Source organism: Lissotriton vulgaris, chromosome 1_1, assembly GCF_964263255.1.
Source record: "Lissotriton vulgaris chromosome 1_1, aLisVul1.2, whole genome shotgun sequence".
In the NCBI taxonomy this organism is placed as follows: Eukaryota; Metazoa; Chordata; class Amphibia; order Caudata; family Salamandridae; genus Lissotriton; species Lissotriton vulgaris.
Genome location: NC_141685.1, coordinates 1485740743 through 1485762636, shown reverse-complemented (window position 1 = coordinate 1485762636; position 21894 = coordinate 1485740743).

Sequence of the window (21894 nt, the reverse complement as noted above, 5' to 3'; positions counted from 1 at the left end):
GACCCCACCCATTCTGCCCAGGCTCCTCCTATTTGACCCCACATAATCTGACTAGGCTCCTCCTATACCCCTCCTATTTGACCCCACCCACTCTGACTTGGCTCCTCCTAAACCCCTCCTCTGCTGTCTGACCCCACCCATTCTGCCCAGGCTCCTCCCATACCAGTCTGACCCCACCCATTCTGCCCAGGCTCCTCCTATACCCCCCTCCTCTCTGACTCCTCCCATTCTGCCCAGGCTCCTCCTATTTGACCCCACATAATCTGACTAGGCTCCTCCTATACCCCTCCTCTCTGACCCCATCCAATCTGACTAGGCTCCTCCTAAGCCCCTCCTCTGCTGTCTGACCCCACCCATTCTGCCCAGGCTCCTCCTAAGCCCCTCCTCTGCTGTCTGACCCCACCCATTCTGCCCTGGCTCATCCTATACCCCCTCCTCTCTGACTCCACCCATTCTGCCCAGGCTCCTCCCATACCCGTCTGACCGCACCCATTCTGCCCAGGCTCCTCCTATACCCCTCTTATTTGACCCCAATCTGACTAGGCTCCTCCTAAGCCCCTCCTCTGCTGTCTGACCCCACCCATTCTGACTAAGCTCCTCCTAAACCCCTCCTCTGCTGTCTGACCCCACCCATTCTGCCCAGGCTCCTCCTATACCCCCTCCTCTCTGACTCCACCCATTCTGCCCAGGCTCCTCCCATACCCATCTGACCGCACCCATTCTGCCCAGGCTCCTCCTATACCCCTCCTATTTGACCCCACCCACTCTGACTTGGCTCCTCCTAAACCCCTCCTCTGCTGTCTGACCCCACCCATTCTGCCCAGGCTCCTCCTATACCCCTCCTCTCTGAACCCACCCAATCTGACTAGGCTCCTCCTAAGCCCCTCCTCTGCTGTCTGACCCCACCCATTCTGCCCAGGCTCTTCCTATTTGACCCCACCCAATCTGACTAGGTTCCTCCTAAGCCCCTCCTCTGCTGTCTGACCCCACCCATTCTTCCCAGGCTCCTCCTAAGCCCCTACTCTGCTGTCCCCACCCATTCTGCCCAGGCTCCTCCTATTTGACCCCACCCAATCTGACTTGGCTCCTCTGCTGTCTGACCCCACCCATTCTGCCCAGGCTCCTCCTATACCCCTCCTCTCTGACCCCACCCAATCTGACTAGGCTCCTCCTAAGCCCTTCCTCTGCTGTCTGACACCACCCATTCTGCCCAGGCTCCTCCTATACCCCTCCTCTCTGAACCCACCCAATCTGACTAGGCTCCTCCTAAGCCCCTCCTCTGCTGTCTGACCCCACCCATTCTGCCCAGGCTCCTCCCATACCAGTCTGACCCCACCCATTCTGCCCAGGCTCCTCCTTTACCCCCCTCCTCTCTGACTCCTCCCATTCTGCCCAGGCTCCTCCTATTTGACCCCACATAATCTGACTAGGCTCCTCCTATACCCCTCCTCTCTGACCCCACCCAATCTGACTAGGCTCCTCCTAAGCCCCTCCTCTGCTGTCTGACCCCACCCATTCTGCCCAGGCTCCTCCTAAGCCCCGCCTCTGCTGTCTGACCCCACCCATTCTGCCCAGGCTCATCCTATACCCCCTCCTCTCTGACTCCACCCATTCTGCCCAGGCTCCTCCCATACCCGTCTGACCGCACCCATTCTGCCCAGGCTCCTCCTATACCCCTCTTATTTGACCCCAATCTGACTAGGCTCCTCCTAAGCCCCTCCTCTGCTGTCTGACCCCACCCATTCTGACTAAGCTCCTCCTAAACCCCTCCTCTGCTGTCTGACCCCACCCATTCTGCCCAGGCTCCTCCTATACCCCCTCCTCTCTGACTCCACCCATTCTGCCCAGGCTCCTCCCATACCCATCTGACCGCACCCATTCTGCCCAGGCTCCTCCTATACCCCTCCTATTTGACCCCACCCACTCTGACTTGGCTCCTCCTAAACCCCTCCTCTGCTGTCTGACCCCACCCATTCTGCCCAGGCTCCTCCTATACCCCTCCTCTCTGAACCCACCCAATCTGACTAGGCTCCTCCTAAGCCCCTCCTCTGCTGTCTGACCCCACCCATTCTGCCCAGGCTCTTCCTATTTGACCCCACCCAATCTGACTAGGTTCCTCCTAAACCCCTCCTCTGCTGTCTGACCCCACCCATTCTGCCCAGGCTCCTCCCATACCAGTCTGACCCCACCCATTCTGCCCAGGCTCCTCCTATACCCCCCTCCTCTCTGACTCCTCCCATTCTGCCCAGGCTCCTCCTATTTGACCCCACATAATCTGACTAGGCTCCTCCTATACCCCTCCTCTCTGACCCCACCCAATCTGACTAGGCTCCTCCTAAGCCCCTCCTCTGCTGTCTGACCCCACCCATTCTGCCCAGGCTCCTCCTATTTGACCCCACATAATCTGACTAGGCTCCTCCTATACCCCTCCTATTTGACCCCACCCACTCTGACTTGGCTCCTCCTAAACCCCTCCTCTGCTGTCTGACCCCACCCATTCTGCCCAGGCTCCTCCCATACCAGTCTGACCCCACCCATTCTGCCCAGGCTCCTCCTATACCCCCCTCCTCTCTGACTCCTCCCATTCTGCCCAGGCTCCTCCTATTTGACCCCACATAATCTGACTAGGCTCCTCCTATACCCCTCCTCTCTGACCCCACCCAATCTGACTAGGCTCCTCCTAAGCCCCTCCTCTGCTGTCTGACCCCACCCATTCTGCCCAGGCTCCTCCTAAGCCCCTCCTCTGCTGTCTGACCCCACCCATTCTGCCCTGGCTCATCCTATACCCCCTCCTCTCTGACTCCACCCATTCTGCCCAGGCTCCTCCCATACCCGTCTGACCGCACCCATTCTGCCCAGGCTCCTCCTATACCCCTCTTATTTGACCCCAATCTGACTAGGCTCCTCCTAAGCCCCTCCTCTGCTGTCTGACCCCACCCATTCTGACTAAGCTCCTCCTAAACCCCTCCTCTGCTGTCTGACCCCACCCATTCTGCCCAGGCTCCTCCTATACCCCCTCCTCTCTGACTCCACCCATTCTGCCCAGGCTCCTCCCATACCCATCTGACCGCACCCATTCTGCCCAGGCTCCTCCTATACCCCTCCTATTTGACCCCACCCACTCTGACTTGGCTCCTCCTAAACCCCTCCTCTGCTGTCTGACCCCACCCATTCTGCCCAGGCTCCTCCTATACCCCTCCTCTCTGAACCCACCCAATCTGACTAGGCTCCTCCTAAGCCCCTCCTCTGCTGTCTGACCCCACCCATTCTGCCCAGGCTCTTCCTATTTGACCCCACCCAATCTGACTAGGTTCCTCCTAAGCCCCTCCTCTGCTGTCTGACCCCACCCATTCTTCCCAGGCTCCTCCTAAGCCCCTACTCTGCTGTCCCCACCCATTCTGCCCAGGCTCCTCCTATTTGACCCCACCCAATCTGACTTGGCTCCTCTGCTGTCTGACCCCACCCATTCTGCCCAGGCTCCTCCTATACCCCTCCTCTCTGACCCCACCCAATCTGACTAGGCTCCTCCTAAGCCCTTCCTCTGCTGTCTGACCCCAACCATTCTGCCCAAGCTCCTCCTATACCCCTCCTCTCTGACCCCACCCAATCTGACTAGGCTCCTCCTAAGCCCTTCCTCTGCTGTCTGACCCCACCCATTCTGCCCAGGCTCCTCCTAAGCCCCTCCTCTGCTGTCTGACCCCACCCATTCTGACTAAGATCCTCCTAAACCCCTCCTCTGCTGTCTGACCCCACCCATTCTGCCCAGGCTCCTCCTATACCCCCTCCTCTCTGACTCCACCCATTCTGCCCAGGCTCCTCCCATACCCATCTGACCGCACCCATTCTGCCCAGGCTCCTCCTATACCCCTCCTATTTGACCCCACCCACTCTGACTTGGCTCCTCCTAAACCCCTCCTCTGCTGTCTGACCCCACCCATTCTGCCCAGGCTCCTCCTATACCCCTCCTCTCTGAACCCACCCAATCTGACTAGGCTCCTCCTAAGCCCCTCCTCTGCTGTCTGACCCCACCCATTCTGCCCAGGCTCTTCCTATTTGACCCCACCCAATCTGACTAGGTTCCTCCTAAACCCCTCCTCTGCTGTCTGACCCCACCCATTCTGCCCAGGCTCCTCCCATACCAGTCTGACCCCACCCATTCTGCCCAGGCTCCTCCTATACCCCCCTCCTCTCTGACTCCTCCCATTCTGCCCAGGCTCCTCCTATTTGACCCCACATAATCTGACTAGGCTCCTCCTATACCCCTCCTCTCTGACCCCACCCAATCTGACTAGGCTCCTCCTAAGCCCCTCCTCTGCTGTCTGACCCCACCCATTCTGCCCAGGCTCCTCCCATACCAGTCTGACCCCACCCATTCTGCCCAGGCTCCTCCTATACCCCCCTCCTCTCTGACTCCTCCCATTCTGCCCAGGCTCCTCCTATTTGACCCCACATAATCTGACTAGGCTCCTCCTATACCCCTCCTATTTGACCCCACCCACTCTGACTTGGCTCCTCCTAAACCCCTCCTCTGCTGTCTGACCCCACCCATTCTGCCCAGGCTCCTCCCATACCAGTCTGACCCCACCCATTCTGCCCAGGCTCCTCCTATACCCCCCTCCTCTCTGACTCCTCCCATTCTGCCCAGGCTCCTCCTATTTGACCCCACATAATCTGACTAGGCTCCTCCTATACCCCTCCTCTCTGACCCCACCCAATCTGACTAGGCTCCTCCTAAGCCCCTCCTCTGCTGTCTGACCCCACCCATTCTGCCCAGGCTCCTCCTAAGCCCCTCCTCTGCTGTCTGACCCCACCCATTCTGCCCTGGCTCATCCTATACCCCCTCCTCTCTGACTCCACCCATTCTGCCCAGGCTCCTCCCATACCCGTCTGACCGCACCCATTCTGCCCAGGCTCCTCCTATACCCCTCTTATTTGACCCCAATCTGACTAGGCTCCTCCTAAGCCCCTCCTCTGCTGTCTGACCCCACCCATTCTGACTAAGCTCCTCCTAAACCCCTCCTCTGCTGTCTGACCCCACCCATTCTGCCCAGGCTCCTCCTATACCCCCTCCTCTCTGACTCCACCCATTCTGCCCAGGCTCCTCCCATACCCATCTGACCGCACCCATTCTGCCCAGGCTCCTCCTATACCCCTCCTATTTGACCCCACCCACTCTGACTTGGCTCCTCCTAAACACCTCCTCTGCTGTCTGACCCCACCCATTCTGCCCAGGCTCCTCCCATACCCGTCTGACCCCACCCATTCTGCCCAGGCTCCTCCTATACCCCTCCTATTTGACCCCACCCAATCTGACTAGGTTCCTCCTAAGCCCCACCTCTGCTGTCTGACCCCACCCATTCTGACTAAGCTCCTCCTAAACCCCTCCTCTGCTGTCTGACCCCACCCATTCTGCCCAGGCTCCTCCTATACCCCCTTCTCTCTGACTCCTCCCATTCTGCCCAGGCTCCTCCTATTTGACCCCACCCAATCTGACTAGGCTCCTCCTAAGCCCCTCCTCTCTGACTCCACCCATTCTGCCCAGGCTCCTCCCATACCAGTCTGACCCCACCCATTCTGCCCAGGCTCCTCCTATACCCCCCTCCTCTCTGACTCCTCCCATTCTGCCCAGGCTCCTCCTATTTGACCCCACCCAATCTGACTAGGCTCCTCCTATACCCCTCCTCTCTGACCCCACCCAATCTGACTAGGCTCCTCCTAAGCCCCTCCTCCTCTGCTGTCTGACCCCACCCATTCTGCCCAGGCTCTTCCTATACCCCCTCCTCTCTGACTCCACCCATTCTGCCCAGGCTCCTCCCATACCCGTCTGACCGCACCCATTCTGCCCAGGCTCCTTTTATACCCCTCCTATTTGACCCCACCCAATCTGACTTGGCTCCTCCTAAACCCCTCCTCTGCTGTCTGACCCCACCCATTCTGCCCAGGCTCCTCCTATACCCCCTCCTCTCTGACTCCACCCATTCTGCCCAGGCTCCTCCCATACCCGTCTGACCCCACCCATTCTGCCCAGGCTCCTCCTATACCCCTCCTATTTGACCCCACCCACTCTGACTTGGCTCCTCCTAAACCCCTCCTCCTCTGCTGTCTGACCCCACCCATTATGCCCAGGCTACTCCTATACCCCCCTCCGCTCTGACTCCACCCATTCTGCCCAGGCTCCTCCCATACCTGTCTGACCCCACCCATTCTGCCCAGGCTCCTCCTATACCCCTCCTCTATGACCTTACCCATTCTGCCCAGGCTCCTCCTCCTCCTATTTGACCCCACCCAATCTGACTAGGCTCCTCCTAAGCCCCTCCTCTGCTGTCTGACCCCACCTATTCTGCCCAGGCTCTTCCTATACCCCCTCCTCTCTGACTCCACCCATTCTGCCCAGGCTCCTCCCATACCCGTCTGACCCCACCCATTCTGCCCAGGCTCCTCCCATACCCGTCTGACCCCACCCATTCTGCCCAGGCTCCTCCTATTTGACCCCACCCAATCTGACTAGGCTCCTCCTAAGCCCCTCCTCTCTGACTCCACCCATTCTGCCCAGGCTCCTCCTAAGCCCCTCCTCTGCTGTCTGACCCCACCCATTCTGCCCAGGCTCCTCCTAAGCCCCTCCTCCTCTGCTGTCTGACCCCACCCATTCTGCCCAGGCTCCTCCTATACCCCCTCTTCTCTGACTCCACCCATTCTGCCCAGGCTCCTCCCATACCCGTCTGACCGCACCCATTCTGCCCAGGCTCCTCCTATACCCCTCCTATTTGACCCCACCCAATCTGACTTGGCTCCTCCTAAACCCCTCCTCTGCTGTCTGACCCCACCCATTCTGCCCAGGCTCTTCCTATACCCCCTCCTCTCTGACTCCACCCATTCTGCCCAGGCTCCTCCCATACCCATCTGACCGCACCCATTCTGCCCAGGCTCCTCCTATACCCCTCCTATTTGACCCCACCCAATCTGACTTGGCTCCTCCTAAACCCCTCCTCTGCTGTCTGACACCACCCATTCTGCCCAGGCTCCTCCTATACCCCTCCTCTCTGAACCCACCCAATCTGACTAGGCTCCTCCTAAGCCCCTCCTCTGCTGTCTGACCCCACCCATTCTGCCCAGGCTCCTCCCATACCAGTCTGACCCCACCCATTCTGCCCAGGCTCCTCCTTTACCCCCCTCCTCTCTGACTCCTCCCATTCTGCCCAGGCTCCTCCTATTTGACCCCACATAATCTGACTAGGCTCCTCCTATACCCCTCCTCTCTGACCCCACCCAATCTGACTAGGCTCCTCCTAAGCCCCTCCTCTGCTGTCTGACCCCACCCATTCTGCCCAGGCTCCTCCTAAGCCCCGCCTCTGCTGTCTGACCCCACCCATTCTGCCCAGGCTCCTCCTTTACCCCCCTCCTCTCTGACTCCTCCCATTCTGCCCAGGCTCCTCCTATTTGACCCCACATAATCTGACTAGGCTCCTCCTATACCCCTCCTCTCTGACCCCACCCAATCTGACTAGGCTCCTCCTAAGCCCCTCCTCTGCTGTCTGACCCCACCCATTCTGCCCAGGCTCCTCCTAAGCCCCGCCTCTGCTGTCTGACCCCACCCATTCTGCCCAGGCTCATCCTATACCCCCTCCTCTCTGACTCCACCCATTCTGCCCAGGCTCCTCCCATACCCGTCTGACCGCACCCATTCTGCCCAGGCTCCTCCTATACCCCTCTTATTTGACCCCAATCTGACTAGGCTCCTCCTAAGCCCCTCCTCTGCTGTCTGACCCCACCCATTCTGACTAAGCTCCTCCTAAACCCCTCCTCTGCTGTCTGACCCCACCCATTCTGCCCAGGCTCCTCCTATACCCCCTCCTCTCTGACTCCACCCATTCTGCCCAGGCTCCTCCCATACCCATCTGACCGCACCCATTCTGCCCAGGCTCCTCCTATACCCCTCCTATTTGACCCCACCCACTCTGACTTGGCTCCTCCTAAACCCCTCCTCTGCTGTCTGACCCCACCCATTCTGCCCAGGCTCTTCCTATTTGACCCCACCCAATCTGACTAGGTTCCTCCTAAGCCCCTCCTCTGCTGTCTGACCCCACCCATTCTGCCCAGGCTCTTCCTATTTGACCCCACCCAATCTGACTAGGTTCCTCCTAAACCCCTCCTCTGCTGTCTGACCCCACCCATTCTGCCCAGGCTCCTCCCATACCAGTCTGACCCCACCCATTCTGCCCAGGCTCCTCCTATACCCCCCTCCTCTCTGACTCCTCCCATTCAGCCCAGGCTCCTCCTATTTGACCCCACATAATCTGACTAGGCTCCTCCTATACCCCTCCTCTCTGACCCCACCCAATCTGACTAGGCTCCTCCTAAGCCCCTCCTCTGCTGTCTGACCCCACCCATTCTGCCCAGGCTCCTCCCATACCAGTCTGACCCCACCCATTCTGCCCAGGCTCCTCCTATTTGACCCCACATAATCTGACTAGGCTCCTCCTATACCCCTCCTATTTGACCCCACCCACTCTGACTTGGCTCCTCCTAAACCCCTCCTCTGCTGTCTGACCCCACCCATTCTGCCCAGGCTCCTCCCATACCAGTCTGACCCCACCCATTCTGCCCAGGCTCCTCCTATACCCCCCTCCTCTCTGACTCCTCCCATTCTGCCCAGGCTCCTCCTATTTGACCCCACATAATCTGACTAGGCTCCTCCTATACCCCTCCTCTCTGACCCCATCCAATCTGACTAGGCTCCTCCTAAGCCCCTCCTCTGCTGTCTGACCCCACCCATTCTGCCCAGGCTCCTCCTAAGCCCCTCCTCTGCTGTCTGACCCCACCCATTCTGCCCTGGCTCATCCTATACCCCCTCCTCTCTGACTCCACCCATTCTGCCCAGGCTCCTCCCATACCCGTCTGACCGCACCCATTCTGCCCAGGCTCCTCCTATACCCCTCTTATTTGACCCCAATCTGACTAGGCTCCTCCTAAGCCCCTCCTCTGCTGTCTGACCCCACCCATTCTGACTAAGCTCCTCCTAAACCCCTCCTCTGCTGTCTGACCCCACCCATTCTGCCCAGGCTCCTCCTATACCCCCTCCTCTCTGACTCCACCCATTCTGCCCAGGCTCCTCCCATACCCATCTGACCGCACCCATTCTGCCCAGGCTCCTCCTATACCCCTCCTATTTGACCCCACCCACTCTGACTTGGCTCCTCCTAAACCCCTCCTCTGCTGTCTGACCCCACCCATTCTGCCCAGGCTCCTCCTATACCCCTCCTCTCTGAACCCACCCAATCTGACTAGGCTCCTCCTAAGCCCCTCCTCTGCTGTCTGACCCCACCCATTCTGCCCAGGCTCTTCCTATTTGACCCCACCCAATCTGACTAGGTTCCTCCTAAGCCCCTCCTCTGCTGTCTGACCCCACCCATTCTTCCCAGGCTCCTCCTAAGCCCCTACTCTGCTGTCCCCACCCATTCTGCCCAGGCTCCTCCTATTTGACCCCACCCAATCTGACTTGGCTCCTCTGCTGTCTGACCCCACCCATTCTGCCCAGGCTCCTCCTATACCCCTCCTCTCTGACCCCACCCAATCTGACTAGGCTCCTCCTAAGCCCTTCCTCTGCTGTCTGACCCCAACCATTCTGCCCAAGCTCCTCCTATACCCCTCCTCTCTGACCCCACCCAATCTGACTAGGCTCCTCCTAAGCCCTTCCTCTGCTGTCTGACCCCACCCATTCTGCCCAGGCTCCTCCTAAGCCCCTCCTCTGCTGTCTGACCCCAACCATTCTGCCCAAGCTCCTCCTATACCCCTCCTCTCTGACCCCACCCAATCTGACTAGGCTCCTCCTAAGCCCCTCCTCTGCTGTCTGACCCCACCCATTCTGCCCAGGCTCCTCCTATACCCCTCCTATTTGACCCCACCCAATCTGACTTGGCTCCTCCTAAGTCCCTAGGCTCCTCCTAAGCCCCTCCTCTGCTGTCTGGCCCCACCCAACCTGCCCAGGGTCCTCCTCCTACAGACAACACCCATTCTCTTTCTTTCACCTTTCTTTCCACACCTATTTTACTTACCAACCAATCTGCAATCCCTCTTTCGCTAGGCATGATTCCACTCTTACACAACACACAGACACATTTTACTTACCAATTTACGTACCTGGTGCCGAACCCGGGATTTGAACCCTGGTTGCCTGGATGGAAGGCAGGAACTTACCCACTGGACCACACTGGTTTCCATGTAAGTAGCCTATCAAATTGTCCGTATGTCATGGTCATCCATTTAATGTGCAATGGAAGCCACAGGAAAGGACACCAAGGCCTGTATGTTGCTTATAGTTACTACTGCAATCCTCCAGACTACCAAGGAGCTATAGCTCAAAGGTAAGGCTTGTACCTTTGGTGGGGACAGCCCTAACAGGCCAGGGTTCGAATCCTGCCAGTGCTGTAGAAGTATCCCAAGGTGGGAAATTTTCAAACAGTGGTTTTCTTTTTTTTTTGTTGCTAAGTGTTTTTCTGGTTTCCATGTAAGTAGCCTATCAAATTGTCCTTATGTCATGGTCATCCATTTAATGTGCAATGGAAGCCACAGGAAAGGACACCAAGGCCTGTATGTTGCTTATAGTTACTACTGCAATCCTCCAGACCACCAAGGAGCTATAGCTCAAAGGTAAGGCTTGTACCTTTGGTGGGGACAACCCTCACAGGCCAGGGTTCGAATCCTGCCAGTGCTGTAGAAGTATCCCAAGGTGGGGAATTTTCAAACAGTGATTTTCTTTTTTTTTTGTTGCTAAGTGTTTTTCTGGTTTCCATGTAAGTAGCCTATCAAATTGTCCTTATGTCATGGTCATCCATTTAATGTGCAATGGAAGCCACAGGAAAGGACACCAAGGCCTGTATGTTGCTTATAGTTACTACTGCATTCCTCTAGACCACCAAGGAGATAGCTCAAAGGTAAGGCTTGTACCTTTGGGGGGGACAGCCCTCACAGGCCAGGGTTCGAATCCTGCCAGTGCTGTAGAAGTATCCCAAGGTGGGAAATTTTCAAACAGTGTTTTTTTTTTTTTGCTAGTGGTTTTTTTGGCTGGTGTCTCCCAACATTTCATATGTTTTCTCTCATGACCTTCTACCAACCGCCCTATTTCTCAAGTAGGTGCTAGGAACAAGGCCTTATCTTCCTTTATCAATGTCGTCATTCTTTGTCCTTTAAGTTTGGTGAATTGCAGAGTGCAATTGTGGTATTGGGGGTTATAACTGAGCACAAGAATGCGAGGATGGTGCTACACTTATTGTAAAATAGGTTGGTTGATGGTGATTTTTCATTTTAGTGTGAGCCACTCGCTCAAATCAGAGGTTTGGTGCCAGTGAGCTTGGATAGAAATAAAGGTCAAGTATGAGCTCTGGCTAATGAAATGATGGGTCGAGTTTGAGGCTAGCTAGAGTCCATTTATTAGGTGCAATAAGAAGTTGGAAAGATTGTTTCCTTTAAGAGACAGACAAGAGCAGAGTCAAGCCTTTGCTCTAGTAGATCTGCATCATGCCTGCTGCAGGATGTGAAGGAGTGGACCTCCACAGCAGTGCGTTGTGCCGGGCTGGGCTGCACTGGGCTGGGCTGGGCCTGCCCTGGCATCTTGGATTTATTCACCCACCTCCTTCCTTTGAAGAACGCTCACGAACGGCCACAAACGTCCTTGTTCTGTATACAGGCGGACAGCAGGCAATTTAGGACCCTGCTAAATGATGGTGATGTCCCCATGTGCTTCCTTCGAGTGGCAAAATCCTTTGTCTAAGGCAGGTGGGCTTTTTTAAAATTTGGTTGAAGACCATATGTTGGAGGCAGTATCACGGCACAAGCCGCCGACCGTCTCAGAAGAAAGTATGCATGGGAGGACATTATTTGCATAGGAGAGCCCTCTTCTCAGTCCCATTCTTAAGCTGCAGTGGCCATGAAGTGTTACTAGTGGGCAGCAGTATGAACAAAAGAGCACACTGAGGCTTTTCTTCTTCTTGCTGACATGATTCTTGGTCATTTTTGTCTTGCAGGGCCTAAGGAGTGAAGGACTACGATGACTGAGGGGATGAGGAATGGCTGGCCTGTATTTGTGGTGAAGGGGGAACATTTGGAAGGTAAACAGCAAGATGAAAGCGTCAAAGCATATATGTTTGCTGAGTGATTGAGTCTGTGTGTCACTTGTCTCTTTGTAGGGACATGTGAGAAAGGAACAGCAGCACCATAGACTTCAGGTGGGAGAGCAAGCAAGGATGAATATTTCCCTCAAATCCAAATACTTACAGCACCTCAAAGATGACAAGTGCGATATGATGTTCTGCAATTGCAAGGATTTGCCATGTGTGGTGCATAAATATGCATGGTTAGTGAGGTTTTTCCCAGAATGTGAGTATCGTTAGGCTGGCAAATGTCAGGCACTCCTTTGGGGGTATGAAGCCAAGAAAAAATTTGGGAAGTTTGCTACAGTCATCTGTAGGATCGAAAGACACTGGGGAATCGTTACAGAGGGAGCCAGGCTGCACAAAACGTGGTAACAGTTGGACAGAAATCTTTAGCAGGACTTTTGACTACCCCCAATGTGGGACCAGGACCGCAGTACCTCTCTGTCTCTGAAACGTATTTTGACCTCTGGGCACCACCATCTCAATGCCCCTCAAATGTTCCCTCCTGGAACCCCAGATTTGGTAGTGCATCAACCAGGTTTCAATCATTTGAGTGACCACAAACACCCTTGCTATGTGCCTTCCATTTACATTCAGTCAGTAACCCAGCTGCTTCGTTCGCTATTGAATCTCAAGTGACAGTTGGATGCACATTGCAGGGGTATACAGGCATTTACCATACTGTACAGCCCCTCTCAGTACAGTCAGACTACACTTCTTAAAATCATAAATACATGTTTTGTCCAACAGTAAGGCCGGGCCTTTCCTCTGTAGTTCATAGCCAACGTAAGGAGGAAAAAATAAGCTGAAGAGCATGCCAAAATTCTCTACAGACACTGCCAATCCTCACACTGCCTATTTGCATGCCGAGGTTATTCACTATGACCCACCAAACCAATTGGCAACAGTAGCCTCTCTCTGCCTCATTCGTATGCTCCGATGCCACCTTTATTTAGCAAATGTTAGTGCTCTAGGATTTCATAGCACGATTCGCTATAGCCTCTTTTTTCAACAGAAATGTCCTAAAGGTACCTATACCAATCTGCTGGGTGGGGAGGAGGGGGGCTGCTGCTGCTGGCAGTAAAATTTTGGGGCACCCCACCTGCAAAAATACATTCACATGCTCCTTGTTGTACCTTTCAATACCATAACTGCAGCAGAATCGTATGGTGACCCCTGTTGGTAACAGAAACTGTCAAACAGCTTTTTGACACCCCCCCCCTCCCCCGTTGCCCCTAACCATTTGGGGTACACCCCATGAGGGAGGATCAGAGCAATAAAAAATAATGGTAGCCCCCCCAAAAAGTACCTGGAAGGCATGCCATTCTGTGCACCTCATCGCTCTTCACGTTGCGCCTAAGCACCTTTTAATACTGCTCCCCGACTGCCCCCTCCCAACAGAAATCAGAAAGTATAGGGAGTGCATTAAAAAAGTTTTTGCAGTTCCCCACCATAAGTCAGGATCCTCCTCCATCTATGACCCCTTCCTAGGCCCTCAGACCCCACCCATTCTGCCAAGGCTCCTCCTATTTGACCACACCCAATCTGACTAGGCTCCTCCTTAACCCCTCCTCCGCTCTCTGACCCCACCCAATCTGACTATGCTCCTCCTATCCCCCCTCCTCTCTGACTCCACCCATTCTGCTCAGGCTCCTCTCATACCCCTCTGACCCCACCCATTCTGCCCAGGCTCCTCCTATACCCCTCTTATTTGACCCCAATCTGACTAGGCTCCTCCTAAGCCCCTCCTCTGCTGTCTGACCCCACCCATTCTGACTAAGCTCCTCCTAAACCCCTCCTCTGCTGTCTGACCCCACCCATTCTGCCCAGGCTCCTCCTATACCCCCTCCTCTCTGACTCCACCCATTCTGCCCAGGCTCCTCCTATTTGACCCCACCCAACCTTACTAGGCTCCTCCTAAGCCCCTCCTCTCTGACTCCACCCATTCTGCCCAGGCTCCTCCCATACCAGTCTGACCCCACCCATTCTGCCCAGGCTCCTCCTATACCCCTCCTATTTGACCCCACCCACTCTGACTTGGCTCCTCCTAAACCCCTCCTCTCTGACTCCACCCATTCTGCCCAGGCTCCTCCCATACCTGTCTGACCCCACCCATTCTTCCCAGGCTCCTCCTATTTGACTCCACCCAATCTTACTAGGCTCCTCCTAAGCCCCTCCTCTCTGACTCCACCCATTCTGCCCAGGCTCCTCCTATACCCCTCCTATTTGACCCCACCCAATCTGACTTGGCTCCTCCTAAACCCCTCCTCTGCTGTCTGACCCCACCCATTCTGCCCAGGCTCCTCCTATTTGACCCCACCCAATCTGACTAGGCTCCTCCTAAGCCCCTCCTCTGCTGTCTGACCCCACCCATTCTGCCCAGGCTCCTCCTATTTGACCCCACCCAATCTGACTAGGTTCCTCCTAAACCCCTCCTCTGCTGTCTGGCCCCACCCATTCTGCCTAGGCTCCTCCTATACCCTCTCCTCTCTGACTCCTCCCATTCTGCCCAGGCTCCTCCTATTTGACCCCACCCAATCTGACTAGGCTCCTCCTAAGCCCCTCCTCTCTGACTCCACCCATTCTGCCCAGGCTCCTCCTAAGCCCCTCCTCTGCTGTCTGACCCCACCCATTCTGCCCAGGCTCCTCCCATACCAGTCTGACCCCACCCATTCTGCCCAGGCTCCTCCTATACCCCATTCCTCTCTGACTCCACCCATTCTGCCCAGGCTCCTCCCATACCCATCTGACCCCACCCATTCTGCCCAGGCTCCTCCTATACCCCTCCTATTTGACCCCACCCACTCTGACTTGGCTCCTCCTAAACCCCTCCTCTGCTGTCTGACCCCACCCATTCTGACCAGACTCCTCCTATACCCCCCTCCTCTCTGACTCCACCCAATCTGACTAGGCTCCTCCTAAGCCCCTCCTCTGCTGTCTGACCCCACCCATTCTGCCCAGGCTCCTCCTATACCCCTCCTCTCTGAACCCACCCAATCTGACTAGGTTCCTCCTAAGCCCCTCCTCTGCTGTCTGACCCCACCCATTCTGCCCAGGCTCCTCCCATACCAGTCTGACCCCACCCAGCCCAGGCTCCTCCTATACCCCCCTCCTCTCTGACTCCTCCCATTCTGCCCAGGCTCCTCCTATTTGACCCCACATAATCTGACTAGGCTCCTCCTATACCCCTCCTCTCTGACCCCACCCAATCTGACTAGGCTCCTCCTAAGCCCCTCCTCTGCTGTCTGACCCCACCCATTCTGCCCAGGCTCCTCCTAAGCCCCTCCTCTGCTGTCTGACCCCTCCCATTCTGCCCAGGCTCATCCTATACCCCCTCCTCTCTGACTCCACCCATTCTGCCCAGGCTCCTCCCATACCCGTCTGACCGCACCCATTCTGCCCAGGCTCCTCCTATACCCCTCTTATTTGACCCCAATCTGACTAGGCTCCTCCTAAGCCCCTCCTCTGCTGTCTGACCCCACCCATTCTGACTAAGCTCCTCCTAAACCCCTCCTCTGCTGTCTGACCCCACCCATTCTGCCCAGGCTCCTCCTATACCCCTCCTCTCTGAACCCACCCAATCTGACTAGGCTCCTCCTAAGCCCCTCCTCTGCTGTCTGACCCCACCCATTCTGCCCAAGCTCCTCCTATTTGACCCCACCCAATCTGACTAGGTTCCTCCTAAGCCCCTCCTCTGCTGTCTGGCCCCACCCAACCTTCCCAGGCTCCTCCTATACCCCTTCTCTCTGACCCCACCCAATCTGACTAGGCTCCTCCTAAGCCCCTCCTCTGCTGTCTGACCCCACCCATTCTGCCCAGGCTCTTCCTATACCCCCTCCTCTCTGACTCCACCCATTCTGCCCAGGCTCCTCCCATACCCGTCTGACCCCACCCATTCTGCCCAGGCTCCTCCTATACCCCTCCTATTTGACCCCACCCAATCTGACTTGGCTCCTCCTAAACCCCTCCTCTGCTGTCTGACCCCACCCATTCTGCCCAGGCTCCTCCTATACCCCCCTCCTCTCTGACTCCACCCATTCTGCCCAGGCTCCTCCCATACCCGTCTGACCCCACCCATTCTGCCCAGGCTCCTCCTATACCCCTCCTCCTCTCTGACCCCACCCAATCTGACTAGGCTCCTCCTAAGCCCCTCCTCTGCTGTCTGACCCCACCCATTCTGCCCAGGCTCTTCCTATTTGACCCCACCCAATCTGACTAGGTTCCTCCTAAGCCCCTCCTCTGCTCTCTGGCCCCACCCAACCTTCCCAGGCTCCTCCTATACCCCTTCTCTCTGACCCCACCCAATCTGACTAGGCTCCTCCTAAGCCCCTCCTCTGCTGTCTGACCCCACCCATTCTGCCCAGGCTCCTCCTATACCCCTCCTCTCTGAACCCACCCAATCTGACTAGGCTCCTCCTAAGCCCCTCCTCTGCTGTCTGACCCCACCCATTCTGCCCAGGCTCTTCCTATTTGACCCCACCCATTCTGCCCAGGCTCCTCCTATACCCCCCTCCTCTCTGACTCCACCCATTCCGCCCAGGCTCCTCCCATACCTGTCTGACCCCACCCATTCCGCCCAGGCTCCTCCCATACCTGTCTGACCCCACCCATTCTGCCCAGGCTCCTCCTATTTGACCCCACCCAATCTGACTAGGTTCCTCCTAAGCCCCTCCTCTGCTGTCTGACCCCACCCATTCTGCCCAGGCTCCTCCCATACCTGTCTGACCCCACCCATTCTGCCCAGGCTCCTCCTAAGCCCCTCCTCTGCTGTCTGACCCCACCCATTCTGCCCAGGCTCCTCCTATTTGACCCCACCCAATCTGACTAGGTTCCTCCTAAGCCCCTCCTCTGCTGTCTGACCCCACCCATTCTGCCCAGGCTCTTCCTATACCCCCTCCTCTCTGACTCCACCCATTCTGCCCAGGCTCCTCCCATACCCGTCTGACCCCACCCATTCTGCCCAGGCTCCTCCCATACCCGTCTGACCCCACCCATTCTGCCCAGGCTCCTCCTATACCCCTCCTATTTGACCCCACCCAATCTGACTAGGTTCCTCCTAAGCCCCTCCTCTGCTGTCTGACCCCACCCATTCTGACTAAGCTCCTCCTAAACCCCTCCTCTGCTGTCTGACCCCACCCATTCTGCCCAGGCTCCTCCTATACCCCCTCCTCTCTGACTCCTCCCATTCTGCCCAGGCTCCTCCTATTTGACCCCACCCAATCTGACTAGGCTCCTCCTAAGCCCCTCCTCTCTGACTCCACCCATTCTGCCCAGGCTCCTCCCATACCAGTCTGACCCCACCCATTCTGCCCAGGCTCCTCCTTTACCCCCCTCCTCTCTGACTCCTCCCATTCTGCCCAGGCTCCTCCTATTTGACCCCACCCAATCTGACTAGGCTCCTCCTATACCCCTCCTCTCTGACCCCACCCAATCTGACTAGGCTCCTCCTAAGCCCCTCCTCCTCTGCTGTCTGACCCCACCCATTCTGCCCAGGCTCTTCCTATACCCCCTCCTCTCTGACTCCACCCATTCTGCCCAGGCTCCTCCCATACCCGTCTGACCGCACCCATTCTGCCCAGGCTCCTCCTATACCCCTCCTATTTGACCCCACCCAATCTGACTTGGCTCCTCCTAAACCCCTCCTCTTCTGTCTGACCCCACCCATTCTGCCCAGGCTCCTCCTATACCCCCTCCTCTCTGACTCCACCCATTCTGCCCAGGCTCCTCCCATACCCGTCTGACCCCACCCATTCTGCCCAGGCTCCTCCTATACCCCTCCTATTTGACCCCACCCAATCTGACTTGGCTCCTCCTAAACCCCTCCTCTGCTGTCTGACCCCACCCATTCTGCCCAGGCTCCTCCTATACCCCCTCCTCTCTGACTCCACCCATTCTGCCCAGGCTCCTCCCATACCCGTCTGACCCCACCCATTCTGCCCAGGCTCCTCCTATACCCCTCCTATTTGACCCCACCCAATCTGACTTGGCTCCTCCTAAACCCCTCCTCTGCTGTCTGACCCCACCCATTCTGCCCAGGCTCCTCCTATACCCCCTCCTCTCTGACTCCACCCATTCTGCCCAGGCTCCTCCTATACCCCTCCTATTTGACCCCACCCACTCTGACTTGGCTCCTCCTAAACCCCTCCTCTGCTGTCTGACCCCACCCATTCTGCCCAGACTCCTCCTATACCCCCCTCCTCTCTGACTCCACCCAATCTGACTAGGCTCCTCCTAAGCCCCTCCTCTGCTGTCTGACCCCACCCATTCTGCCCAGGCTCCTCCCATACCAGTCTGACCCCACCCATTCTGCCCAGGCTCCTCCTATACCCCCCTCCTCTCTGACTCCTCCCATTCTGCCCAGGCTCCTCCTATTTGACCCCACCCAATCTGACTAGGCTCCTCCTAAGCCCCTCCTCTGCTGTCTGACCCCACCCATTCTGCCCAGGCTCCTCCTAAGCCCCTCCTCTGCTGTCTGACCCCACCCATTCTGCCCAGGCTCATCCTATACCCCCTCCTCTCTGACTCCACCCATTCTGCCCAGGCTCCTCCCATACCCATCTGACCGCACCCATTCTGCCCAGGCTCCTCCTATACCCCTCTTATTTGACCCCAATCTGACTAGGCTCCTCCTAAGCCCCTCCTCTGCTGTCTGACCCCACCCATTCTGCCCAGGCTCCTCCTAAGCCCTTCCTCTCTGACCCCACCCATTCTGCCCAGGCTCCTCCTATACCCCTCCTCTCTGACCCCACCCAATCTGACTAGGCTCCTCCCATACCCATCTGACCGCACCCATTCTGCCCAGGCTCCTCCTATACCCCTCCTATTTGACCCCACCCACTCTGACTTGGCTCCTCCTAAACCCCTCCTCTGCTGTCTGACCCCACCCATTCTGCCCAGGCTCCTCCTATACCCCTCCTCTCTGAACCCACCCAATCTGACTAGGCTCCTCCTAAGCCCCTCCTCTGCTGTCTGACCCCACCCATTCTGCCCAAGCTCCTCCTATTTGACCCCACCCAATCTGACTAGGTTCCTCCTAAACCCCTCCTCTGCTGTCTGACCCCACCCATTCTGCCCAGGCTCCTCCTATACCTCCTCCTCTCTGACTTCACCCATTCTGCCCAGGCTCCTCCCATACCCATCTGACCCCACCCATTCTGCCCAGGCTCCTCCTATACCCCTCCTATTTGACCCCACCCAATCTGACTTGGCTCCTCCTAAACCCCTCCTCTGCTGTCTGACCCCACCCATTCTGCCCAGGCTCCTCCTATACCTCCTCCTCTCTGACTTCACCCATTCTGCCCAGGCTCCTCCCATACCCATCTGACCCCACCCATTCTGCCCAGGCTCCTCCTATACCCCTCCTATTTGACCCCACCCACTCTGACTTGGCTCCTCCTAAACCCCTCCTCCTCTGCTGTCTGACCCCACCCATTATGCCCAGGCTACTCCTATACCCCTCCTCTCTGACCCCACCCATTCTGCCCAGGGTCCTCCTCCTACAGACAACACCCATTCTCTTTCTTTCACCTTTCTTTCCACACCTATTTTACTTACCGACCAATCTGCAATCCCTCATTCGCTAGGCATGATTCCACTCTTACACAACACACAGACACATTTTACTTACCAATTTACGTACCTGGTGCCGAACCCGGGATTTGAACCCTGGTTGCCTGGATGGAAGGCAGGAACTTACCCACTGGACCACACTGGTTTCCATGTAAGTAGCCTATCAAATTGTCCTTATGTCATGGTCATCCTTTTAATGTGCAATGGAAGCCACAGGGAAGGACACCAAGGCCTGTATGTTGCTTATAGTTACTACTGCAATCCTCTAGACCACCAGGGAGCTATAGCTCAAAGGTAAGGCTTGTACCTTTGGTGGGGACAGCCCTCACAGGCCAGGGTTCGAATCCTGCCAGTGCTGTAGAAGTATCCCAAGGTGGGAACTTTTCAAACAGTGGTTTTCTTTTTTTTTTTGTTGCTAAGTGTTTTTCTGGTTTCCATGTAAGTAGCCTATCAAATTGTCCTTATGTCATGGTCATCCATTTAATGTGCAATGGAAGCCACAGGAAAGGACACCAAGGCCTGTATGTTGCTTATAGTTACTACTGCAATCCTCCAGACCACCAAGGAACTATAGCTCAAAGGTAAGGCTTGTACCTTTGGTGGGGACAGCCCTCACAGGCCAGGGTTCGAATCCTGCCAGTGCTGTAGAAGTATCCCAAGGTGGGGAATTTTCAAACAGTGATTTTCTTTTTTTTTTGTTGCTAAGTGTTTTTCTGGTTTCCATGTAAGTAGCCTATCAAATTGTCCTTATGTCATGGTCATCCATTTAATGTGCAATGGAAGCCACAGGAAAGGACACCAAGGCCTGTATGTTGCTTATAGTTACTACTGCATTCCTCTAGACCACCAAGGAGATAGCTCAAAGGTAAGGCTTGTACCTTTGGGGGGGACAGCCCTCACAGGCCAGGGTTCGAATCCTGCCAGTGCTGTAGAAGTATCCCAAGGTGGGAAATTTTCAAACAGTGTTTTTTTTTTTTTGCTAGTGGTTTTTTTGGCAGGTGTCTCCCAACATTTCATATGTTTTCTCTCATGACCTTCTACCAACCGCCCTATTTCTCAAGTAGGTGCTAGGAACAAGGCCTTATCTTCCTTTATCAATGTCGTCATTCTTTGTCCTTTAAGTTTGGTGAATTGCAGAGTGCAATTGTGGTATTGGGGGTTATAACTGAGCACAAGAATGCGAGGATGGTGCTACACTTATTGTAAAATAGGTTGGTTGATGGTGATTTTTCATTTTAGTGTGAGCCACTCGCTCAAATCAGAGGTTTGGTGCCAGTGAGCTTGGATAGAAATAAAGGTCAAGTATGAGCTCTGGCTAATGAAATGATGGGTCGAGTTTGAGGCTAGCTAGAGTCCATTTATTAGGTGCAATAAGAAGTTGGAAAGATTGTTTCCTTTAAGAGACAGACAAGAGCAGAGTCAAGCCTTTGCTCTAGTAGATCTGCATCATGCCTGCTGCAGGATGTGAAGGAGTGGACCTCCACAGCAGTGCGTTGTGCCGGGCTGGGCTGCACTGGGCTGGGCTGGGCCTGCCCTGGCATCTTGGATTTATTCACCCACCTCCTTCCTTTGAAGAACGCTCACGAACGGCCACAAACGTCCTTGTTCTGTATACAGGCGGACAGCAGGCAATTTAGGACCCTGCTAAATGATGGTGATGTCCCCATGTGCTTCCTTCGAGTGGCAAAATCCTTTGTCTAAGGCAGGTGGGCTTTTTTAAAATTTGGTTGAAGACCATATGTTGGAGGCAGTATCACGGCACAAGCCGCCGACCGTCTCAGAAGAAAGTATGCATGGGAGGACATTATTTGCATAGGAGAGCCCTCTTCTCAGTCCCATTCTTAAGCTGCAGTGGCCATGAAGTGTTACTAGTGGGCAGCAGTATGAACAAAAGAGCACACTGAGGCTTTTCTTCTTCTTGCTGACATGATTCTTGGTCATTTTTGTCTTGCAGGGCCTAAGGAGTGAAGGACTACGATGACTGAGGGGATGAGGAATGGCTGGCCTGTATTTGTGGTGAAGGGGGAACATTTGGAAGGTAAACAGCAAGATGAAAGCGTCAAAGCATATATGTTTGCTGAGTGATTGAGTCTGTGTGTCACTTGTCTCTTTGTAGGGACATGTGAGAAAGGAACAGCAGCACCATAGACTTCAGGTGGGAGAGCAAGCAAGGATG